This window comes from Diabrotica virgifera, chromosome 9 (assembly GCF_917563875.1).
Source record: "Diabrotica virgifera virgifera chromosome 9, PGI_DIABVI_V3a".
Classification (NCBI taxonomy): domain Eukaryota; kingdom Metazoa; phylum Arthropoda; class Insecta; order Coleoptera; family Chrysomelidae; genus Diabrotica; species Diabrotica virgifera.
Genome location: NC_065451.1, coordinates 220,067,077 through 220,087,277, shown reverse-complemented (window position 1 = coordinate 220,087,277; position 20,201 = coordinate 220,067,077). Strand labels below are relative to the sequence as shown.

At 31.8% G+C, this 20,201-nt stretch overlaps 1 long non-coding RNA gene across 1 annotated transcript; it reads right to left on the bottom strand.

The window, feature by feature from the left end:
* Positions 1–1,056: 1,056 nt before the first annotated feature.
* On the bottom strand, positions 1,057–19,016 carry LOC126892959 (uncharacterized). The gene is made up of 5 exons (XR_007701065.1): positions 18,871–19,016; positions 18,526–18,660; positions 17,910–18,045; positions 8,232–8,373; positions 1,057–3,869 (listed from the first exon to the last, which is right to left on the bottom strand). It is a non-coding gene; the product is annotated as an uncharacterized LOC126892959 (long non-coding RNA).
* Between the last annotated feature and the right edge of the window lie 1,185 nt (positions 19,017–20,201).

Below are 20,201 nucleotides of genomic sequence, written 5' to 3'. Positions count from 1 at the left end.
TAAAAAACTGTCTAATTTTAGACAGTCTCCTTTAATATAATTCATTTATAGACAAACCCTTTGCTATTTCTGCTCTCCTGGTACTAAATCTTCAAAACTGTCGATTTTTAGACTATTTTCTTCAATATAAATCATTGATGGACACACCCTTTGCTATTTCTGGTCTCCTGATAATAAATCTCTAAAAACTGTCGAATTTTAGACTATTCCGTTCAATATAATTCATTGATGGACACACCCTCTGCTATTGCTGCTCTCCTGATACTAAATCTTAAAAACTGTCGATTTTTAGACTATTCCTTTCAATATAATTCATTTATGGACACACCCATGGCTAGTTTTGCTCTCCTGGTACTAAATCTTCAAAACTGTCGATTTTTAGCCTATTTCCTTCAATATAAATCATTTATGGACACACCCTTTGCTATTTCTGCTCTCCTGATAATAAATCTTAAAAATTGTTGATTTTTAGACTATTATAAATCATTGATCGACACACCCTTTGCTGTTTCTGCTCTCCTGATACTAAATCCTAAAAACTGTCGATTTTTAGACTATTTCGTTCAATATAATTTATTTATGGACACACCCTTTGCTATTTCTGCTCTCCTAATAATAAATCTTAAAAATTGTTGATTTTTAGACTATTTCGTTCAATATAAATCATTGATCTACACACCCTTTGCTGTTTCTGCTCTCCTGATACTAAATCTTAAAAACTGTCGATTTTTAGCCTATTTCCTTCAATATAAATAATTTATGGACACACCCTTTTCTATTTCTGCTCTCCTGCTACTAAATCTTAAAAATTGTCGATTTTGGACTATTTCGTTCAATATAAATAATTGATGGACACACCCTTTGCTGTTTCTGCTCTCCTGATAGTAAATCTTAAAAACTGTCGATTTTTAGACTATTTTCTTCAATCCTAGATGGACAGACAAACAGCCACTGTCATTTCTGCTCTCCTGGTACTAAATCAATTTCAAATCAAATCAGGGAACTTTTAATATCAACCGGGATTAGGATTATTTTTGGGAAAATAATACAATCTAGTTAATTTAAGGATTTATTATGAAACGTATAATTTTACAAACTCTATACATACTCTGGGCTAATTAGCAAAATTCATGGAAAAGTTATTTACCAGCAATTTTATTGCTGGAATCGAATTATAAGATCCTATATATTAATAATATAGTTATGCAAAGTCCGCAGATAGTGTGCTACTTTTTTTATAAACAAAATGGCGCCGACAAATCGTATTTTTTTCAATTATTTCTCTATAACTCCGAAGATTTTAACTTTGCAACAAAAACACCCAAACAAAAATTCACCGCAATTAAATTCTGCATAGAGATAAGTTTTTCACGATTTGCTCCGACGAAAACTTTCCTCGGAAAATGCGGGTATTCCTAACAAAAACTCTAATTTTCAAATAAAGTTTTAGGTAAGTAATTATTAATCAATAATTAAATAACTTAGTGACATCAAAGCTTTCTTGGTATAGATTGTAATTCCAGAAGCCGGTGAAAATTAAACGAATATTTTAGCAACAATTCAATTGTTAATAAACAATTTACGATCGCAATAATAACCAAAATAATCATGATACATTGATCAAACTTATAAAGATTATAAAGATGAGATGCTTATTTAATATTTTATCGACAAAACATAAATTTTTCTTTTTTTTGCATAATCTTTAAATTTTGAAAAAAAATAGTTATAATACGCTGGTCTAATTAAGTAAAGTACAAAGAAAGGTTATTTACCAGCAATTTTATTGCTGGAATCGAATTATAAGATCCTATATATTATTAATATAGGTATGCAAAGTCCGCAGATAGTGTGCTACTTTTTTTATAAACAAAATGGCGCCGACAAATCGTATTTTTTTCAATTATTGCTCTATAACTCCGAAGATTTTAACTTTACACCAAAAACACTCAAATAAAAATTCACCCCAATTTAATTCTACATAGAAGCATGCTTTTTCCGATTTGCTCCGACGAAAATTTTCCTCGGAAAATGTGGGTTTTCCCAACAAAATCTCGAATTTTCAAATAAATTTTTTTGCCAATAATTATTTATCAATAATTATATAGCTTGGTGAAATAAAAGCTTTCTTGGTATAGATTATAAATTCAGAAGCTGGTGAAAATGAAACGAATATTTTAGAAACAATTCAATTGTTAATTAAAAATGTACAGTCGCAATAACAACCAAAATAATCATGAGACATTGATCAAACTTAGAAAGATTATAAAGGTGTGATGCCTATTTAATATTTTGTCGACAAAATATAAATTTTTCATTTTTTTGCATAATCTTTAAATGTTTAAAAAAATTGTTATAAAAAAATTAACATTTCTCAGAAATTGTTTATTATATTCTAATTTTATAAAATACTTAAAATGCGTATTTCATAGGTCTTGAAAATGAATGTTTTAAAAAAATTTTCCAACCATTTGCAAAAAAGTTATGAAACAGCAAAGTAAATATACGAAATCTCCATTGCTTATAATTTGTTCTAATTGTTTCAAAGCTTAAAAGTGAGTCATAGTACAAAAAGCATTGTATAGTACAATACTCACAAAGAATGTCAAAAATTAGTGCAATGGTTATATTTGATTCAAAGATTAAAAATACTTTTTTTTGTAATTTTTAGCGCAAAAGTAGGCCTGATACAGAGTCGGAGCTAAAATGTTCACTCGAAGCGACTGACACGCAGCATATATTATTTATAAAAGTGTACGTCTCGCGCGGTCGGTCGTCGCTCCGAGTGAAAATTTCAGCTACAGTGCTGTATTATTCTACTTTCGCGCGTGTAAATTACAAAAAAATATATCTATAATCTTTAATTAAAATATAACCATTAAATTGATCATCGATATTTTTTTGTAAATAATTAGCTTGTACATTATACTCACTTCTACGCTTTGAAAGAATTAAAAAAATATATAAACACCGTAGTAATCGTATGTTAACTTTGCTGTTTCATAACTTTTTTGTAAATGGTTGCAAAAAAGTTTTAAAGCATTCATTTTCAAGATATTTGAAATGCGCATTTTAGCTATTTTTTAAAATTACAATATAATAAAAACTTTCTGAGAAACGTTAATTTGTTTATAACTATTTTTTTTAAAACATTAAAGATTGTGCAAAAAAATAAAAAATTTATATTTTGTCGACAAAATGTTAAAAAGGCATCTTATATTTATAAGATTTCAAAGTTTGATCAGTGTATCATAATTATTTTGGATATTATTGCGACCGTAAATTATTAATTAACAATTGAATTGTTGCTAAAATATTCGTTTAATTTGCATCAGTTTCTGGAACTATAATTTAAACTAAGAAGGCTTTTAAGTCACCAAATTATTTAAATATTGGTAGATAATTACTTATCTAAAAGTTTATTTGAAAATTAAAGGTTTGGTTGGGAAAACCCGCATTTTCCGAGGAAAATTTTCATCGGAGCAAATCAGGAAAAACACGTCTCTATGCAGAATTTAATCACAGTGAATTTTTATTTGAGAGTTTTTGTGGTAAAATTAAAATCTTCGGAGTTATAGAGCAATAATTGAAAAAACAGGATTTTCGGGCGCCATTTTGTTTATAAAAAAAGTAGCACACTATCTGAGGACTTTGCATACCTATATTATTAATATATAGGATCTTATAATTCGATTCCAGCAATAAAATTGCTGGTAAATAACTTTTCCCAAAAATGGCCTATTCTCCGATAATCAGCCCAGACTAACAGTATATGATACCTGATACAATATTTATATTTATGTACACTTTTTTGTCTGGTTTATGGTCTATAGTCGACGTTCCTGGTGGGGTTGCCTGTTCTTGTTTATCTGCAAATAAAAGACACGATTAGACATGGTATTTTGTAGGTAATTTATAGCTGTTTGGCAAGAAGAGTGGTTTCGAAAACCAAACAAAGAAGTTATACAGGGTGTCCAGAAATTCTACCGACAAACGAAGACAGGAGATTCCTTAGATAATTTTAAGACAATTTAACCGAATTCACCTAGTCCGAAAATGTTTCCTAAGGGAGCTAGAGCTCTTTGAAGATGGCGTCTTGCAATTAGTTTTTCTAAAATAACTCCAGAACGCTTCTATTTAGAAAAATGAAAATTGGTACACATGTGAGTCTTCCGGATATAAATCGACTACACGCATTGCGAATTTCTAGTACCGATCATAGACGTCCGTTTTGGGTAGGGCGACAGTTATTTTATCGCATACCTTTTTTATCTTTAATTTTTAAGCATTTTTGACTCTGGATTGTTAAATTGTGAAGTATTCTACAACTAAAAGCTACTCTTATTTTAAGTCGATAGGATACACCGTTTTCTAGAAAAGTCGATTTGAAAATTTGTCTTTCTGAATTTCCAAAAAAAAAATTAAAAAAAAAACTATTTAGAAATCCGAAAACTGGTATGTTTATTTATATTTTAGAGATGCATCGATTTCATTAATTGCGAATTTCTAGTACGGGTCACATGCGTCCGTTTTGGGTAGGTCAACGGTTATTTTATCGCATAACATTTTTGTCTTTCATTTTTAAGCATTTTTGACTCTAGATTATTAAGTTATGAGGTACCTATTCTAGTACTACAAGTTACTCTTGCTTTAAGTTGGTAAAATTCACCGTTTATTTTTGAATAGTTTTTTCAATTTTTATTCAAATTCAAAAAACGAAAAATTTTCAAATCGATTTTTCTAGAAAACCGTGTGTCCTACCGACTTAAACCAAGAGTACATTTTAGTACTAGAATACCTCGCAATTTAATAATCCAGTATCAAAAATGCTTAAAAGTTAAAGACAAAAAAATTATGTGATAAAGTAACTGTTGCCCTACCCAAAAAGGACACCTACGATCGGTACTAGAAATTGCAAATGGATGGAATCGATTTATCTCTGGAAGATAAATACACGTACCGATTTTCGTTTTTCTAAATTGAAACGTTCTGGAGGTATTTAAGAAAAACCAAAAAGAGCTCTAGATCCCTTAGGAAGCATTTTCGGACTAGTTAAATTGAGCTAAATTGTCTTAAAATTATCTGAAGAATCTCCTGTCTTCGTTTGTCGGTAGAGTTTCTGGACACCCTGTATAGAGACACAATAAACATAAAGCACGTGCTCTTCTTCTCATATTTTTGTTCTTTATTTCCCTTGAAGGAAAGTCGTACAGTATTGAGACTTGGTAACTCGACACCTTCCGGTATAAGAGGATCATCGATTATGTATATATGTATGAAAATGCCCATCTTTTCAATGCTTTTAATATTCGACCAAAATACAGCATCAGAAAATCAAAGGCCCATGAAAAATTTATGATATAAATTTTTGAAGTTATACTTCTTTACGAGCGATATGAGGGTGAATTTTAATAGGATTAAAACCTTTGATCCCGGCGCAGTCGCATTACAACTTTGTTCTGATTGGATGTTCAAATAACATGACAAAAATTATCCAATATGGCAGCTGTGGGACTGTGGTTTGGTTATGTATGGTTGTTGCGTTTTAAAATTTGTAGGAAGAGAAACAACAAACAAAAAGTTAGTTAATGGTTATACTGCCTTTTTAAATAGTTTTCATATTATATTTTTGGACTTATTAACATAGAAGAGATGATTGTTGCATGCCAATGTGAAAGCCCATCAAACTGTGACTAGTATGAGTGCCGCAAAATTACTGATAAAAAACCTATTAGCTCGAAGGCGAAGAGAACTGTGGATAACAACAATCAACCGGGACGATCTACGATCTCGCTTATTCAAAGCTAAAGAATCTTACACTGGTAAGTGTTTTAAAAATAGTTGATCAAATTTTGTTATGATATTTGAACATAGCCACTTTGCACGATGCAAGTGATTGCGAAATTTATTAGTTGTTATATTGATACATAGTATGCAATACTTTTATTTACATAATTTGATTACCATCCAAATTTCTATCAATATTCACCTATTGTTTTCTTACTCTATGTTTTGGTTTATTTTTTTAATTCTAAATCATTTCAATTCAAAATCAAAATAATTTGATTTCCATAATTCAAAAATGTCAAAAGTTTAATCCGTTTAGTTAGTCGATCTTCGCACATAATGACACACTGTCTCCGTGGCGAAGCGTTTAATGCGAGTGAACCCCAATACAACGCCAATAACAGGACCTCTGGTAAGTTGGTTCGAATCCCAATAGAAACTTTTATTTTTTTATTTTTTTTATACATTTTATGATTGCAAGTATATTTATTATATAATTTTATTTTCAGAAAATACGTATTTAGTTAAAAAATTTTCCGACAATTAATGTTCAGAAATCATTTGTGGCATTTTTAATGTGTTTGTCTGTGTTTTATTCTTTTAATTTTTGGCACTGTTTTAATAAAAATGTTTGAGAAGTAGTAAGTATAAATTAGTTTAATATTTAAATAAAATATAAATAAAAAGTATATTAATTTCGTTGATAATCATATAATCATATAATAGAAGTATAACTTCTTACGTGCGCACAAAAGTACACACACATTCTTTTTTTTGTTGAAAATCTACGTTTTTTTTTTGAGTTTACATGCTTCCTCAAGTGAATAGCAATTGCGATGAGACTACAGTTCGTCAAAAACTCACATACTTTGACTCAAATTGGACAAAATATGAATTTTTGAATTATACTTCTTTAGGCGCGATTAAGAGTAAAATTTTTCATAAATCTGCGCGCATGCGCACACAGACAGTATGACGTTTAGTTGCTAATCTTTCAAATTATGTATCAGCGCAAATAAGCCATTAAAATAATATATTAGTGTTTTTAGTAAATGTATTATTAATTATAATTTTGTGTCTTTGGATTTGTCTTCCTTGGGCGTAAAATAATAAAACGTCTATTTTTATATTTCCCTTGTCACCGTGATGTGTAATTATGTATATCTGAAACGTCAGTAGCATGCGCCTTGATGGCCTGGTTGGTAGAGCATTGGACCAGAGATTGAGAAATCGCGAGATTGGGGGTTCAAATCCCGGACGATTCATACTTTTTTCTTTTTTTTTTAATATTTGGCATTGTTAAGTTTTGGTTAATTTTTGGTTATTATTTTCGTTGAAATTATATAATAGAAGTATAACTGCTTACGAGCGTACAAAGTACACACGCATTCTTTTTTAATATTACGAAATTACCAAATCTCGTAAGAATTTTTTTCTCACAAACCGTAAGCCCTAGAAAAATTCTAAGCACAGAAGAAGAACAAGCGACATATTTTCTGTAAGAAAATGCCTACAGTTTAGTCATTTTAATGCATTTAATATTTGACCAAAATACAGCACCAGAAAATCAAAGGCGATGAAAACGAACCCATGAAAAATTTATTGTTGAAAATCTAAGTTTTTTTGGGTTTACATGATTCCTCGGGAGAAAAGCAATAGCTGGAAGACTACAGTTCGTCAAAAACTCACATACTTCGACTCAAATTGGACAAAATATGAATTTTTAATAATACGAAATTACCAAATCTCGTAAGAATTTTTTTCTCACAAAGCGTAAGCCATAGAAAAATTCTGAGCACAGAGGAAGAACGAGCGACATATTTTTTTGTAAGACAATGTATACAGTTTACTCTTTTTAATGCTTTTAATACGTGACTAAAATACAGCACCAGAAAATCAAAGCCTTATAACCAATGAAAAAATTATGGTAAGAAATTTTCTGTTGAAAATCTACGTTTTTTGTGTTTACATGATTCCTCAAGAGAAAAGCAATTGCTGGAACACTACAGTTCATCAAAACTCACATACTTTGACTCAAATTGGACAAAATATTAATTTTTTAATGTTACGAAATTTCCAAATCTCTAAGAATTTTTTCTCACAAACCGTAAGTCCTAGAAAAATTCTGAGCAAAGAAGAACGAGCGACATATTTTCTGTAAGAAAATGTCTACAGTTTACACATTTTAATGCTTTTAATAGATGACCAAAATACAGCACCAGAAAATCAAATATAGGTACCCATAAGAGATTGGGTACCCATGATAAAAATTTTTTTGTTGAAAATCTACGTTTTTGGGTTTACATGATTCCTCAAGAGAAAAGCAATTGCTGGAAGACTACAGTTCATCAAAAACTCACATACTTTGACTCAAATTGGACCAAATATAAATTTTTTAATGTTACGAAATTTCCATATCTCTTACATTAAAAACATAATTTTACCTGATTATTTAGATCTACTCCAGTATTTAGAACCAACTTTCTTTATTTCTTCATTATCGATACTGATGTGTTACTTCCGTTTGTGTTGAATGATCTCTCATCTGATAAATGATCCGTTTTGCCTGGTTAACTTGTTTCATAGCTATAAAACATACAACAATACATAAAGATATAATCAAAATAGTTCATTTACATGCAAAAACTTTACATAACTCTAAGCTTCATATCTATGTACTGAAGTGAATTAACAATTTCAATTGTTATTTCCACCTCAGCTTTTTGAAACATGTTTTTTTTGTTACAATAAATTTCACAGTCTTTAAAATAGAAATAGCAGCTGAGATAATTAAATTTATTCAGAATAAACACTTCAATAAAACATAGAGTGTAGAAAAAAATATGAAAACAGCCAAGTAGTGATAGTGATAGACACAATGCAAAATTGTATAGAACTGTACTGAAAAAGTCATTATATTATCTTACCTTTACCTTAGTCATTATATTATCTTACCTTTGTAGTTTACCACGTAGGTAAACTACAGTCGTAAAAATGAAAGAATACCCATAAACGAACATATAAAACACGCTGTATTTTCCTGTCACCGTGTCACAAAGAAAATTGTCCAGTGCAAGTACACTTCGCGTCAAAAAAAACTGGTACAACTCATATAACCGAAAATCGTGTTTTTCAAGTTGTGTAAGTTGATCATGTCACAAGTGTCATTCCCATTTCTAGGGCAACATTGCCAGTTCAACGAAAATATTATATCAAACTAGGTAAAAACGGTGCTGTGCGACAGACCGCATTTTTTAATATAGGTACTAAAAACTAAAACAATTGTAATTTTGCGTCATCTCAATTAAGTATCCATACATTGATTCGTGTTTTATTATAATTTATGAAAATATTCCAATTCAAAAATAATGATAGATAATAAATCTTGACATGACCTTAAATTATTATTTTTAATGTCAAATCGAGAGTTGTGATTGGTTTCCCGTAAATTGTAGGACAAAACTGCATTAAGTTGTGTAGAATAAATAAAAAACACTGGAAAAATTAAAAATTTAATTTGAAATTAATACAAAATGAATAACTTTTACAGTGAACAAGTGTGTAATTTAAATATATTATGTATTACAATTCGAATTCGAAATATACATTTTAAACGTTATTTTTTTTTGTATTTATATTTAGTGCAATTCCGTTACCTGTGATGGCAACAACGAAATGATTCACGAACAATAATTGTCAGTCTGAGCACAGGTTTACATTGGAAAAAAAAGTGTACCAGTTTTATATGACGCGAAGTGTACATGTAACAATGATTATTACATGTACTTGCTTGCACTGACCAATTTTTTGTGTGACACAGTGACAGGAAAATACAGCGTGTTTTATATGTTCGTCCATAGGTATTCTTTCATTTTTCCTACTGTACACTACGTCATTACAAGCAACTGTGCAGTAGAGCACCCTTTTATAACTGTGCTGAATACAAGTATCTGGGCATGAAGATAACTCAAGATGGTACACTCTATGCTGCTAGTAAAGACAGAAACATAGAGGGCAGAAAAGCCATATTCATAATGAACAACATTCTGTGAGACAAAACAATATCTAAAGCGAACAATACCATATACAATACCATACTTAAAAGTATAATTACATACTATGGCAGTAAAGTTTGACCATTGAAGCAAATATCAGAGAATATGTTACTAGTCGATGGCTTAGTATGAAAACCCTGTATCTCATTTTACAGAAAATTTTACATGAGTGACTTTAAACTGAATTTCTGCCTACTCTAACCCAAAATATATATGAAAAATGTATGTGTAATGATCTAAATGTACTCAGAATCAAAAATATGTAAAGATAGTTTTTGAAGATATTCTTCTTTAGCGGCGAATCGATTGAGGGTAAAATTGTACATGAACCACGCGCCTGCGCACACTGACAGTATGTAGTTCATTGCTAATCTTTCAAGATAGGTATGTATGTTGTATCTTTAACCGTGCAAATAAGTCATTAAAAGAATATATTAGTGGTTTTAGGAAATGTATTATTTATTATAATTCTTGTGTTTTTGGATTTGTGTTTCCCGGTAGTAAAATAATAAAATATGTAGGCATAACATTTTTACAGTTTGTCGCCGTGTTGTGTAATTATATCCGAAACTTACGTGTCAATTCAAGTGGCTCGATGGCGTAGTTGGCAGAGCGGTGGGACAGAGAACGGAAGGTCGCGGGTTATAATCCTGGACGATTCATACTTTTTTTATTTTTCGTTATTTTAATAAAAAAAATTTGAAAGTGGTAGATAAGAAAGCTAGTTTAATTTTTAAATAAAATACAAATAACCTGTTAAGTATATTTACTTCGTTTAAATTACCTATATAATAGAAGAATATCTTCTTACGTGCGTACAAAGTACACACACATTCTTTTTTTTTTGTTTTAAGTTACAGTATGGAGAAATTCAGTTTAAAGTCTCTCCTGTAAAATTTTCTGTGAAATGAGATACGAGGTTTTCACACTAAGCTATCGTAGTAACAGAAATGGACTTCTGGAGAAGAGCAGCAGGCAAATCAAGAAGTGATCGGGTACCAAATAAGAGAATACGAGAAATGATAGGAGTCACACATACAATAATTATTGATGACATAAAAACAAAACAACTAGTATGGTATGGCCATGTAGAGAGAATGCCAGATGACAGGATCCCTAAACAGATTCTGGCATGGACACCACAACGAAGAAGAAAAAGAGGAAGGCCGAGAAGAAGCTGGAAGGAGGGGATTGAAAAAGAACCAGAGGAAAGAGAAATCTCTCCAGGTCTATGGTTAAACAGAGAAGAATGGCGGTTAGAAGTCAGAAGGCATTAGAGAACTGATAGTAGTAGTAATGTTATAAAAATCTGATATATCCCATAATTGTTTGAAAAACAATGTGACCAAATTTTAATGACAATCTATAACCAAATTTGTATAATCCAACTAATATAATAAGTGGATTAAAGGAACTTATTCAAAACAACACCATATCAACATAATAACGCACCCTCAGTGCAAGACTGCAGTAACTCAAAATTTTATGAAAATGAAGTAATCATGGAATTCGATTGTAAACATGCATATCTATCCCCTGTAAAACTTTAGTAACTTTCAAATGCTTAATGGGCTAAATATTACAACAACAACAGTTTAACTATTTTGCGTTTTTGAACATAAGTTCCGTGCAAAACTGTTGTAACCCTAATATAACAGAGTTACAACAGTTTTGCACGGAACATTGCAACGGATTCGATAACAAGCAATGAAAAAAGTAAGATATTTGTTATTTTAATATCTATATCTGTGGTGTTTAATTTTAATATACAGAGCGTCTACGTAATACATTAACGGCTGAGACAATAAACAAAGTTTTTCGAGACCAATCTATTCATGTAAATTTTATGTCCTTTGTGTAATACAGTAAAACCTGTCAATAACGGTCACTAAAAATGACAGAACTATTGGCCGATATAAAAAGGTGGCCGCTAATACCAGGTTTTGTAGTCCAAAAATTTTGGTTTGTGGAACTTTGAAGCTGGCCGGCTAGTTCAGGTGGCCGGTTTTGACAGGTGGCCGTTAACACAGGTTTTACTGCACATGATTGGTTTGGTAATTTTTAAACTGGCCGTTAGTACAGGTGGCCGTTGTTGGCAGGTGGCCGGTAACACAGGTTTTACTGTAAAAGTAAATGTGTCTACGCTTTTTACAATTTTCTCCGTGCAAAACTGTTGTAACTTTGAAATTCTAATACTAAATGTGTGGTGATTAACAATTTTGTCCGTGCAAAAGTGTTGTAACTTTGAAATTCCTAATTTTTTTTTGCGTTAATATTATTTTATTTAAATTTCTATTTTTGGTTAATGTAATATAGGCTGAAAAGCATGCAAAATCATAATTAAATGTTAATTTTTCTTAAAATCTGTGTCTTATTTCACCGATATTAGCACGAAAATAAACAAAATCGTCTTTATCTCGAAACTTACTTATTTTGACTTACTGCAGTCTTGCACTGAGGGTGCGATATGTAGTTTACCTCCTAGGTCCAGATATGTAGGTGAAATAAAAAAATACAGTGGAACCCCAATAAGTCTGCCACCGATAACCCGGAAGTCCGGCTAACCCGGACCGATTTCATCAGACAAAACAAACATTTTTTTCAGTATGACTGAGTTTTTTTACCACGAAATGAACAATACTGTATACATCTGTTTGTAATTTAGATGTACTGTGCATATGTATTTCACGATTTTACAATTATAATGGAGTTTTTCTGTAAGTATACTGTATTTTATTAATTTTTACCATATTCTCCGGCTAACCCGGATCGGCCGCAGTCTCGATTAATCCCACTTATCGAGGTTCCACTGTACTTGGATTAGCTATGATTGAAAATCTAAGCAATATCATTAAAAATCCACAAGGAAAAAGTTTTCCTGTAGTTGGCTGTATACCATGTAATACAAAAAACAGTAAAATCCTTTATAAATATATACCTTTTATAAAGGATTTTACTGTTTTTTTTAATATCATTAAAGTTTTTACCAAGTTGATTGCTGAAAATTTTTTTAATATCAATTGGTGCAAACCTTGTTTTTTTCATTAACAAAACCCATACACAACACGCCTATAAGTGTGTTCGGCATCCTAAGGAGAAGCCCAAGCACACCTATAGATGTGTTCGGAAACCAACAAAATTTTTTTATTGTCAATCATTGGTGCAATTTTTTTTTGTAAAAGATTTCATACATAGCACACCTATATACTCCATCTAATTTACTTACCGTTGCACGTCATCTGCGTCATAGCCCGTGACGTCACATGATACCAACACGAAATATTTTGGCGGTAGGTGTGTTCTTTTTTAGAATCACTTTGCCGAGTATACTGGCATTACAGTCACTAGACATATTTTATTATATACGCGTAGAAATAATCTTTAAATATTTCTATTAATGTCAACTTAAAGAAATACATAATAATATGTTTCATTTAATTTGTATAAATGGATTATAAAGAGTTTTTATGAAGCACATTTGTTCGGAATACACTGTAATTATAATCGAACGCAGGTGATATTTTGGCATAAATTGGTAACATTTATTTGACAGTTGCGGTGATGACACTTCATATTTATTTATTTATTTATTTATATATATTTACGAGCAAAGCTCATTACAATAAAACATTACAGAAGATATGAAGAACTAACAAAATATTACAAATATACGTAAAATACAATAAGATACAATAAACACTACGACAATAAAGCAAGTCAAAAAGTAAAAATAACAGGTAAAGATATATAATCACAAGTTTAAAATATTCAAGAACATAAAACTAGAGGGTGCAATCCTTTAGCGTTTTTAAAAATCGCGAACTATCCGCAAAGAAATCCACACAATTGGAGCAAGCATTTGCCTGTCTAGAAACCCTCGAGATGAAAGAATTTGCAGTGAAGTTAGTTCTGCTGATGGGAGTATGAAACGTAGATCTTGAACGTGTGATTCTGGAGGGAATATGTAAACCTACTTCCTCAAGGAGCTCAGGGTAGTCGTGAATTGAATTTATAATATTATACAACATGTACATGTCCTTTTTTCGTCTGCTTGATAAGGTGTCAATGTTAAGTTCTAGTTCAAGATCCATATAATTCCAGTCTCTACGGTTTGTTTTGAATGCGACGAACCTAAGGAATAGGTGCTGGATCCTTTCAATCTTACAGTTGTATGTCTCATAGGCGGGTGACCAGACGCAAGATGCATATTCCACGATTGGCCTCACCATTGCACAGTACAACAGTTTAAACGATCTCAACTGCTTAAAGTCTTGGGAGCATCTTTTAATAAAACCTAACAGTTGAAGCGATTTTGAGATGATATTGCTTATATGAATATTGAAAGATAGTCCAGAGTCAAGTGTAACTCCAAGATCTTTTATGGATGTGACTGTTGTGATATTTATATCACCTATTTTGTAAGTGAAAGAGATAGGACTTTTCGAACGCGTGAATGAAATGTGAAAACATTTGCAGGAGTTGAGAACCATGTCATTGTTGCTGCACCATTCATTCAACCGATTCAAATCGGACTGAAGCCTTAAACAGTCGAGTGGATTCCTAATGTGGCAGTAAAACTTAACATCGTCAGCAAATAAAAGAAATTTCGCATATTGGAAACAGTCTTTTATATCGTTAATAAAAACATTAAATAACAAAGGTCCAAGATGAGATCCCTGCGGTACGCCCGAAGGGACAACTATTTCGTAGGAAAAATAGCTGTAGAGCTTGACGATTTGTTTTCTGTCCAGAAGATATTCCCTAAGCCACAGCAGAAGTGAACCATGTATCCCTAATCGCTGCAATTTTTCTAATAGAATATTGTGATTAACTCTGTCGAAAGCCTTAGAGAAGTCGGTGTACAGGGCGTCCACCTGTAGTCCTTCGTCCAAGGCGTTCAGTAAGAAGTTAGTATATGTCAGCAAATTGAGTTCAGTTGACTTATGGCGCCTGAAACCAAACTGCTGTTCCAATAGAACACCGTTCAAGGAGGGTGTAAGGAAATCGCAGACAAGTGATTCGAATAGTTTAGGAATAGAGTTTAGGATACTAATAGGTCTATAGTTGGACACAAGACTTTTGTCACCTGTTTTGTGTAAGGGCAATAGGAAACTGGTCTTCCAAACATTTGGAACACTTCCACTAGCTAAAGACTTGTTAAAGATGAGAAATAATGGCCGAGCTAAATTAAATGCACAGTACTTGAGCAAGCTTGATGGGATGCCATCAGGTCCCGGGCCTTTAGAAGGATTGAGGTTACACAATTTAGAGTAAATGTCAGAGATGGATAGTTTACATGATGATAGGTTTAAGGGTGAAGAAGTGATGTCTTCGGGGAAATCAACAACAACAGAGGAATAAACTGATGAAAAGAAATCAGCAAATAAATTCGCAATATCTTTGCCAGATGAACTAGTTTTACCGTTGTGAGATAACTCAGAAGGAATTCCATTTGATTTTCTTTTGTTATTGATAAAAGACCAAAACTTATTCAGACCGCCGGGAAGAGAGTTTTCAGTAGACAATGTAAAGTTTAAATAGTCACGCTTGGCAAGTATGTGGGACTGAGATCGGAGCTCTGAGAACTGTTTGTAAAGGTAACTGGTTTTTGGCAGCTTGGACTCTTTAAGTCTCCTGTGTGCTGTCTTCTTTCTAATAATACACGATTTTAGTTCCGAAGAGTACCAGATAGGAAATTTTCTAGAAGAGAATTTTTTAACAGGAACATAGATGTCAATAGCTGAGTACAGAATATCATATAAAATGTTAACCATTTCATCGACTGAACATCCAATCATTAAAGTATCCCAGTTGACACAATCGAGATAGCCTTTAATTAGAGAAAAGTTTGCTGATTTAAAGTCATGATAGTAACCCTCCGGTAAAAGTCCCTCATTATATCTGGTAGTTATGGGTAGTTCAAACACCAGTGGGGGATGATATTGGTCAGGAGGGATTAAAATGTCTGTAGGTTCAACAACGGCGATATCTTTATTTTGGACCAGTATCAAATCTAATAAAGAATTTGAGGTATTTGGGCAAACGTTAATCTGGTATAGATTATGCAGACAGGATAGATTTGAGATAATCTCAATGGATGTTCTTTCGTTAGGAGTAGCAAGGTGATTAAATGTGGCTGATGAACTGAAATTGTCATGAGACCACGATGCATTAGGCAGATTAAAGTCACCCAAAAGGCATAGTTGGGATGGATTGAAATTGTTGACTGAGTCTGAGAAAGCATCCTTGAGTATTTTCCAATAACTTGCTAAGCTTTGTCCGAAGGCCACGTACATTTTGGTAATAAACACTGATTTTGTGGTCATTGGGAGGAACAGTATTGAGTTTTAGATTTTTCAGTTTTTTGAAGCTATAGACGGCACTCCATTCAAGTATTTGATCCTTAGATCGGTTTCGCCATGATCGACTCTGGTCTTCAGCTCGTTCTTAATTTTGAGTTCGTGTTCCCTTTGTAGTTTAGTTAAATCGCTCGATATGAAGATCTTACTACCTTTTAATTTGGATCTACCCTTAAGTGCCATTTGAACATCATAGCTGCTTGGAACAGTGATTTTTAAAGCCCTACAGCCAAATTTATTCCTTTTGCCAAATCTGGTGGCGGAGCGAATAGGAATAGGTTCATGGTGAAGTTTTTTGAGAATTTCTGTGGCAGCCTCCATGTCATTGTTGGATTCAGTAACATTAAAAAGTAGGATATTGGTTGATCGCCTGGATCGTTCTTGGAGTTCAGAAACCAATGAATCCTCGGAAACTTTGCTGTTACTACTTGAGGCAGGAACATCAGTATTCAGTCCATTTACGGTCAGATCCTCTATTGCACTCTTTAAGTTGATAATATCCTCCTTAAGGACATCAATGTCTGTAGTAATCACGTTATTTCTAACAGCAGTTTCGGCGTTATCGTTATGGCATATTTCCAATTTTAAAATACGTTGTTCTAGTTTCAAGAATTGATCTTTGTTGTCTCTCTGATTTTTTTGAATCTCCAGTTCCAAATTACTCATTCTCTTTATCAAATCTGTTAAATTGACAATGTTTATAGCACAGTCAGGGCAATAAAACGGCACAATTCTATTTACCATTATCACTGCTCGGATTTCAGTAGCTGATATAGATGAACAATTTTTACAAATTACTCGCTTACAGATGTCACATAGATACCCAAATAGGTCATTCCTTGATTCCTTAAAGATGCATGATGTCTTGCATTTATAACAGGATCCACCTGCCATACTTGACAACAATAAAGAAAGTTCCGAAATTGTTAAAATTTCACTGGACTATTAACAAAACGATTGTTGGAGCTAATTAAATTACCATTAGCTTTATCGGCCACAGTTCTAGATGTTAATTGCTTTCTGATAATAAAAAAACAGAACCTGATAACAAAAACAGAACCTCTTATGTAGAATCCAAAATAATTGCGCTGATTTCTCGAAATACAATTCCACTGCCTTCACAAAATCACTTACAACTGAAACTGTAGGTTTTTAGCCACATGTAGGTATGAAATACAGCTAATAATTTTTATTATTAGCTAAAAATATTTGTTTATATATTAATATATATTAAATTAGCTAATAATATTTGTTTATATTCTTTACCATAAGTATTTGTTTCATTATATTTACTGTTTTTATTATGCACTTTAACGTAAAATTATAACTTAATTCTTGTTTTCTATTTCTAAAGTTTTTATTTATTTACATTGAATATTAATTTGTTTTGCTGTATAATCCACTTCCGCAAAAATTGTGTGATGTATTTGATTTAAAATGAATTCAAGAATTTTTTGTAATTGGGCAACAATGTCAACTTAGATCTCTAACGTAGATAATGACGTGCAACGGTAAGTAAATTAGATGGACTGTAGGTGTGTTTGGCATTTAATGTGTTAATAGAATAATGATTAGAAATAATTCTTACATTCTTCATACTATCTATCTAGAGAAAGTAAGCAGAAACTGGAGCTGCCACTAAAAAGTCAGTTATTCCAGAGAAGAAAGAATGAATTTAGCAAATTAAAAAACATAATTCTACACCAACCTTATTACTTAGAAGTACTGCAGTATCCCTTTCTTCATGTCTTCTGATACTGAAACTCTTTTTTGTGTTGAATTGTCTCTCATAATGGGATAAATGATCCACATAATATGCTTTGGCCCATTAACTTGTTGCATAGCTGTAAAAAGTAAAATAATATAAATATAAAGATATAATCAAATTAGGACAAATTATCAGAGACGATGGAGCACTAAAAGCAGGGTGGAAAAACTATTTCCAGGGTCTGCTAACAGAGCAGATACAAACTACAAAGAAATACAACCCATGCAGTAGCAGATTTCGTTAAGAGATTGGTGAAATATAGAAGAAATTCAAGGAGACTGAAAAAAAGCAATTATATACCCAATCCACAAGAGGGGAGACAAACTCCCCTACAAAAACTGTTGAGACACATTCTCACTTTGTGTGAGCTATAAGGTAAGTATGTATGTGCATCAAAAACAGAAGATTAAGGCACTTCACAGAGCAAATCATACGAGAATACCAGGACAGTCTCCTATTAACCCGCTATTCAAAGTAAAACAAAATATTAGCCCGAGACCTAAACAATGCAAAATTATATAAGTAGAACTGTAGTGAAACACTGATTATAACTTACCTCCTCATTTTTAACAGTTTAAGATGCCAAAAGCCTCTAATTGATCCTTGCTTATATTTTGCACTTGTTAGAATCTTAACTCTAAGTTAACTCCAGTTATACTTAACTCCAATATAAGTACCATAGGAATCATCCCTAAAACGAAAATGAGCTTCTATTGATTAGTATCTAGTATAGATCTAAATGATATTAAAATATAATTGATTTAGCTATGATAAACCAAAAAATACCAATTTTTCATTGGGTAAAGAATAATGAAAAGATGTATAGAGACCATTATTTTAAATAACAGATACTGGTATAACATAACGCCAGAAGAATATCTTAACATGAACAACTACTTACTTATGATTATAAAGAAAAATTCGAATGTTCACTCAGTTTAATATTTTAATTTTAATTTTTCAGAATGGAGCAACCAGCTGGATGTGGCCAGCAGTTTTGATTTTCTTTCAAGTTTTCCGAGTTTTCGTTGTCAGTTGTCAACGATTGCAGCGCCTTTTGAGAGATTTGGTGAAAAATGGAACTAATATTTTACTTGAAATACCTCCGCCTATGATGATTCGTGTTTGGTTCTCTTCGGAAAATCTCGTCTTCTTTTTTCTTCTTTCTGATTTATTGTGTCGGTGAATGGTTTTAGCCAATGACGTGTTTAGCATTTAAAACTCACAAACTCAAACTGTTCCGTGTCAAAGTAAAATACTGAAAGTGTCTACTCAACATACTTACGGGCTATTATAAAGAAAATAATATAAAAATTAAGCAAAATAATAGATATTAAAATTGATAGACCAAAGATGTTAAAATCAAATAAGGCGTGTAGAAGCCTAGGGATATAAGTGCATTTTTAGTAGTTTTGAGAAAATCAAGTTTAAAGTTTAACACCTTTTATAAATTCTACCGCTTGTTTTTCAAAATAGTTGGTCATTGGCTGGTCTTGTTAACTTCAAAAACTTTTATGTAATACATAGTACAATTATATCAGATTAAAAAAAAAGAATGTGTGTACTTTGCACGCACGTAAGAAGATATTTTTCTATTATATAATAGGTAATTTCCCACATAACAATGATGTTCGCATCATGTTCTAAGCATATCCTACCAACATTCGTCGAAGTATATCCTTTTTAGTATATGCGTAGTACAAGCATAGCATGTACCATAAAAAACATTCTAAATTTCATGTTCTTTGCATGTGCCTCAAAGAATATTCTTGCACCGAATATACTAAGCACATTCGGGTACGTAGTATCTCGGAATGTTCGTAAAAGTTTATTCTTAGAATATACCTTAATCGAATATTCTTAGTATATGCGTAAGTATATGCAAAAGTATATGCTTAACACATACTTGTATATACTTTTAAAATATCTTAAAAAGAATATACTGTATGTACCTATAGGAAGAAGAATAATGTTAGCCTATAGATTATCAACTTCGCGTTAAGAATAATTAATCAAATTTATGTATTTTGGTAGGTAGGTACTAGTTAACTATCTAATTCATTTTTTTTAACCGTTTTAATTGTATGGTAAAAAGTTTAAAACTTAATTCTATTGAAGAAAAATGAGAAATTCTCGTTTCGTTTTCAGTTGAAATGAATATACCATTTTGATTTGAGTTTATACCATAAGTATTTTTACCTATAATTTTCGGGAATCCGGAAACGGCCATTC